At 43.4% G+C, this 6,081-nt stretch overlaps 1 non-coding gene across 1 annotated transcript; it reads right to left on the bottom strand.

The window, feature by feature from the left end:
• Positions 1-487: 487 nt before the first annotated feature.
• On the bottom strand, positions 488-594 carry LOC131230063 (small nucleolar RNA R71). The gene has a single exon (XR_009163790.1). It is a non-coding gene; the product is annotated as a small nucleolar RNA R71 (small nucleolar RNA).
• Positions 595-6,081: the final 5,487 nt, after the last annotated feature.

The raw sequence follows: 6,081 nt of genomic DNA, 5'->3' as shown, positions 1-6,081 counted from the left end.
AGGAGGATTAGTCGAAGGGTTGCCTATCCATCACAGGATTAGACACCACTTAAGATCCTCTGAGTCAGTTGAAGTTATGGTTGCAAATCAACCTCAACCTCCGGTTGAGGAAATCTAGGATGAAAATGAGGTGCATCATGCACCCCCCACCTTGTACTCTACGAGATTATTTACAACTGGTGGGGGTGAGCACAACTTCATGTATGGTTTTTCCAGAAAATATATGAAATATGGATATCAAGCCAGGGGTGATCCAACTCCTTCCAAAATTCCATTGACTTGAATATGAAAATTCATATTTACACTTGAAAGAGAGTAATGAGATCATAACCACTTTATACTTTCCTAATGAGTTTGATGACTGGTTAGGCTGAAACTCTTTCCCTTGAAGACGTGGTTGCACTCACTATGTCCATGATCGATTGGCAGATGGAACGACATGACAAGGGAGTTCATTAAGAAAAATTTCCCATATCATAAAACAAACACCCTCAGAAAGTTAATCATGAACTTTGCCCCAAAGGAAGATGAAACATTTTTCCAAATTTGGGAGTGGTTCAAGGATCTTGTCAGTTCACGCTCACAACATGGTTTTGAAACGTGGCACATAACAAGTTTCTTCTACGATGGGCTGACATCTTCCATGCACCAAATGGTTGAGACAATGTGTAATGGGGAATTCATGAACAAAGATGTCGATGATGTGTGAGATTATTTTGACAAGCTTGTTGAAAACACACAATCATGGAACATCTCCCTAAAAGCTAGCACCACTTCAAAGCCCACTCAATTAAAGGAGAAGGGCGCAATATATCTTTTGAAAGAGGAAGATGATATAAATGCTAAAGTAGCCAGTCTCACAAGAAAACTCGAGGCCATGGAACTTAAGAGGGATAAGGCTAAGGAATTTGTCTACGGTATATGTGCTTGTAACGTTCATACAACTGAGAATTTCTAACAATACCTACTTTTCAAGAAATATTGAATGAGCAGTCAAATACCGTAAACAACAACCAAAGGCCTTTCAAAGGACCCACTTCCAATACTTACAATCCTAGTTGGATAAATCATCTAAATTTCAGTTGGAGGAATGGATAAACGGCTCACCCTCAAGAGGCTCTTACATAATTTTTAAATCAAAAGAAGCCTTAGGAGGATACGGTTCAGAAATTCATGTAAAACCAAGAGTTATTCAATTAGAATACGATGCAAGCATTCCAAGATCTCAAAATAATAATGGTAATGTTTGCATCATCCCTTCAAAAGATGGAGTCACACTTAGCAAGTGGGGAGAAAGGGATATTCCCAGCACAACCTCTCCCCAATCCAAAACCGCAACATGAGATAAGTGATCCAAGCTCCTCAAATCAGATGAAGTAGGCTAAGTCCATCACCACTCTTAGGAGTGGAAAGATCGTTGAGAAATCCATTCCGGTGAGGGTTAAACAACCTAAGGACCTGGAAGAAGATGAGAATGATAGACCTAGCATTGCCTCACATGGGTTAGAACTAGAACCTCTACATAAGCCGATTGCTCCATTCCCCTAGCAGTTGATTGCACCGAAACTTCTAGCTAACTCTCAGGACATTCTAGAGGTGTTGAAATAAGTGAAGGTCAACATCCCTCTTCTGGATGCTGTGAAATAAATTCTTTCATATGCCAAATTTCTGAAAGACCTATGCACGATCAAGAGGCGGTAAAGTATCAAAAAGAAAATTTTCCTGATAGAAAAAGTGAGTGTCATCCTCAAGAAAAGTGTGCCACAGAAATATAAAGATCCTGGCAGCCCAACTATCACTTGTATAATTAGGAATCACTAAATTGAGAATGCATTACTTGACTTAGGGGCAAGTGTAAATTTGATTCCTTAGTCTATGAGCAACTGGGTCTTGGTGAATTAAAACCCACCCGGACCACACTACAACTTGCTAATCGCTCTGTTCGTGTACCGAGGGGGATGATCGAGGATGTGTTGGTCCAAGTTGACAAATTCTACTATCCAGTAGATTTTATCATCCTGGATACTCAGCTTATTGCAGATATGAGCACTAAGATTCTTGTCATACTTGACAGCCTGTTCCTTGCTACTTCAAACGTTATCATCAATTGTAAGAATGGGGTCATGAATTTATCTTTTAGAAATATGATGTTGGAGCTCAATATCTTTTTCAACATGAGTAGACAGGCAGAGGATGATGATGAGGCCCACCACATTAATATGATAGATTCTTCCATGGAAGATAGAGCTCTGATGACCTTATCCTTTGATCCTCTAGAGACGTGCTTCGCTCACTCCTCTGATTTAGATGATTACACGATTAGGGATATGGATGTCATGCTTAATGTTACGCTGGTACTTGAAGTTAACCAATGGAGGCCACAATTTGAAAATTTTTCCCAAACTGATGTAGTTCCTTTACCGTCTAGCCTTAAAGCGTCAAAGCTTGACCTGAAATCTTTACCCTCTAACTTAAAATATCTCTATTTAGGTGAAGATGAGAAATACCTAGTGGTGATCTCTTCCCACCTAGAACAAGAACAAGAGAGTATGCTTATTTCTTGTGAGACTCGTATCCTAGACTGTACCATTTCATAGGCTTCCGCGGTCCTTCCGATCGAATTTCGGCAACCCGCGATCCGTAATCAGTAGTTGCACATGACCCAGAGTCGTATCCCATATTCCAGAGTCAGCTCAACCCTAGACTTGTACCCTAGTGACAGCGTCGTCACCACGGTTTCGATGCCGTGTCTAGCGCGATGAGGCGATACCCGGGCTCAGAGATGTGGAACGACGTTCAGTTCGAGGAAAATGCCACGTATTGCGAATTCTGGGAGAATCTCTATGATATGTCTCATCAATCACATCCCATGTCAAGTACACATCACCTCACACCCCATCCCCAAGTACAATCACCCCTCCCTTAAAGTTAACTCTCTCTTACAACTAAGTACACCCATCCATCACTCACCATCCCTCTCTCCCATCATTTCTCTCCCAACATCTTTCTCTCTCTCTCTCATTCTCCCAAGCAACCCCAAGGAGGGAACCATCCATGGCTTCCCAAAAAGCGGAGACCTTTGTGTGGCCCACCTTCCTACCTCCCATCTCCACCCTCCAAGCTTCATCTCCATCGTTGAAATGCATTCCATGGAGCTCTAGATCACATCGGAGGAAGGAGGACTCCAAGATCTAAAGGTGGGTGTTTTCTAGGATTTGAATTGTTTCTTTTACTTAGATTTGATGATTTGAGAGCTCACTTGTGGTGGTAGCCATTTGATGTACAGTTTGTATCGTCTAGAGGGGCCCATAGTGGCAAGATCTCTCCTTCGTCCATCCTCTTTTTCTCTCTTTTCCCCTCTTTCTTCACCCTATTTTGATGGCCCACGTTGATGATATATTTCAACACACCATCTAGCAGTTTGGTGTGTGTGAGACCCACCTAATGGATGTGTTGGATGGTACCATGTGGACCCTACCTTTATGGTGTTGGGAAAACACAAATGTCAGATTAATCTATATCAGGTGGGCCATGTCTACATGGGACCCACCAGCCATGGCTCCCACACGTGGGACTCACATGCATATCCATATCGTCCAACGTTCAGGGACGCTGGACGTGCCTATACAGTGAAGTGTGAACTGGCAGTGGGGTGTACTAAATAGCTAACATAAAAAATAATAAAATAAAATAAAATATAATATATATTATAGGGTATATGGTGGTGGGCCTTACGTGGGACCTACCTGTACCATCAGCAGCAGCTGACGATGCATCTTACGTAGCTCAATAGCTGCTGTATTGACGTCAGCTGTAGTGGCCCACTTGATGTGGGACCCACCATGATGTATGTAGATATCCACACCATCTGTCCATTCTATTGGACTGGTGGGCCACATGTGTGGACCCACTTTGGGAAGCAGATTGGTTGGGGTATCTCACACTAGCCATATAGCTGTTGTACTGATGACAGCAAGTTCTGTGGGTCCCACCTGTTTCATCCACGCCGTCCATCTATGGGACCCACCATGTTGCATGTGTTATATCCATACCGTCCAACTATTTTGAGAAATAGTGGGGGACAGTGACATCCACCGTTAAAACTTCTAACGGCCACAACAGTTTCCCACCAAGCTGATATTTTGTGATTTCACTTCATCTATCTCTAAGTTAACTTATGTATACATTGGATCTCAGATACATCATGGCGGGCCACACTGTGATGTGTCCAGCCATTGATCAAGTGGACCACATCGCAAAAATAGTGGGGAATGAACGTCTACCGTTGAAACCCTTTTTGGGATTACAGAAGTTTTGGATAAGTATGAAATTTGTTTTCCTCTTTATCCAGGCCATTGTGACCTTGTGAATAGATTGGATGGAAAATAAATGTTATGGTGGGGTCCACCTTAATGTACGTGCTGTACATCCATGTTGCTCATTTGTTGGGCCCATTTGGGAGGTGCAGGCCCACTTGCTGGTTGTACAGGGCCCACCTACTGTGTGGCTCAGCGTGATGTATGTGAGGCCCAGATGGAGAGGCCCATTATGATGTATTTGAGGCCCAAGTGATAGGGCCCATTATGATGAAATTGTGGCCCAGTTGGAGAGGCCCATTATAATGTATATTGAGCCCATGAGTTAGGCCCGATGTGATGTATACAAGGCCCACATGATGGGGCCACCTACTCGAATCTGAGGTCCATGGGCAAGGCCCATTGTGATGTATTCGTGGCCTATGGGCAAGGCCCATTGTGATGTATTCGTGGCCTATGGGCAAGGCCCATTGTGATATGTATTAGGCCCATTAGTGCCGCCCATTGATGCAACCTAATTGATGTATATGAAGCCTATTGGTGCGGTCCGTGGATGTGGCCCACTTGATATATGAGGCCTAGTATTGAGGCCCATGGGCGAGGCCCATTGTGAAGTATTCGAGGCCCATGGGCGTGGCCCATTGTGAAACATTTATGGCCCATAAGTGAGGCCCAATGCAATGAATGTGAGGCCTTGAGTGAGGCCCATGACGATATATATTTGGCCTTTGTGTGAGACCGTGGGCCCATTGTACATTTGGCCCTATGTGGGCCACTCCTTGGGAGCAATGTTGGTTGAATTTCTACATTGATGTGCAGTGACAATTAAATGTCCACATTGTGACCTTCCCTTAGGCCTAGTTAGGCCCATTCTTATCATTCTCTAGTGGGTTAACCCACCTATTGATATTGCTTGATTCATCATCGGCCGTCCATCTGTGAACCCTACCTTGTGTCGAGGACGCTTCTGTTTATTGAGATCGATTTTGATTGTTGAGGCCGATTATCGAGGCCAATTTTGATTATCGAGGCCGATTCTGATTATCGAGGCTGATTCCATTTATCGAGGCTGATTCTGTTTGTTGGGGCTGATTCTAATTGTCAAAGCCGATTGTTGAGGCCGATTCCGTTTATCGAGGTCGATTTTGATTATCGAGGCCGATTGTTGAGGTCGATTCTGATTATTGAGGCTGATTTTGATTATTGATGTCGATTTCGATTGTCCAGGTTGAATTTGATTATCATGGCCGATTCTGATTGTCGAGGCCGATTCCGTTTATTGAGGCCGATTTCAATTATCGAGGTCGATTGTTAAGGCCGATTTCGATTATCGAGGCCGATTCTGATTGTCGAGGTCAATTTCGTTTATCAAGGTCGATTCTGATTGTCGAGGCTGACTGTTGAGGCCGATTCCATTTATCGAGGCCAATTTCGATTATCATGGTCGATTGTTGAGGTCGATTTCGATTATTGAGCTGATTCTGATTGTCGAGGCCGATTCCGTTTATCGAGGTTGATTTTGATTGTCGATGCCAATTGTTGAGGCCAATTCTGTTTATCAAAATCAATTCCGATTGTCGAGGTCGATTGTTGAGGTTGATTCCGATTGTTGAGGCTGATTCCGATTATCGAGGCTGATTTTGATTGTAATTCTTTTTATCGAGGCTGATTCTGATTGTCGAGGCCGATTGTTGAGGCCGATTCAAATTATGAAGGTTGATTCGGTTTATGGAGGTTGATTTTGAATGTCGAGGCCGATTGTTGG

This window comes from Magnolia sinica, chromosome 16, assembly GCF_029962835.1.
Source record: "Magnolia sinica isolate HGM2019 chromosome 16, MsV1, whole genome shotgun sequence".
Taxonomy (NCBI): domain Eukaryota; kingdom Viridiplantae; phylum Streptophyta; class Magnoliopsida; order Magnoliales; family Magnoliaceae; genus Magnolia; species Magnolia sinica.
This window is presented reverse-complemented; position numbering and strand designations above follow the sequence as displayed.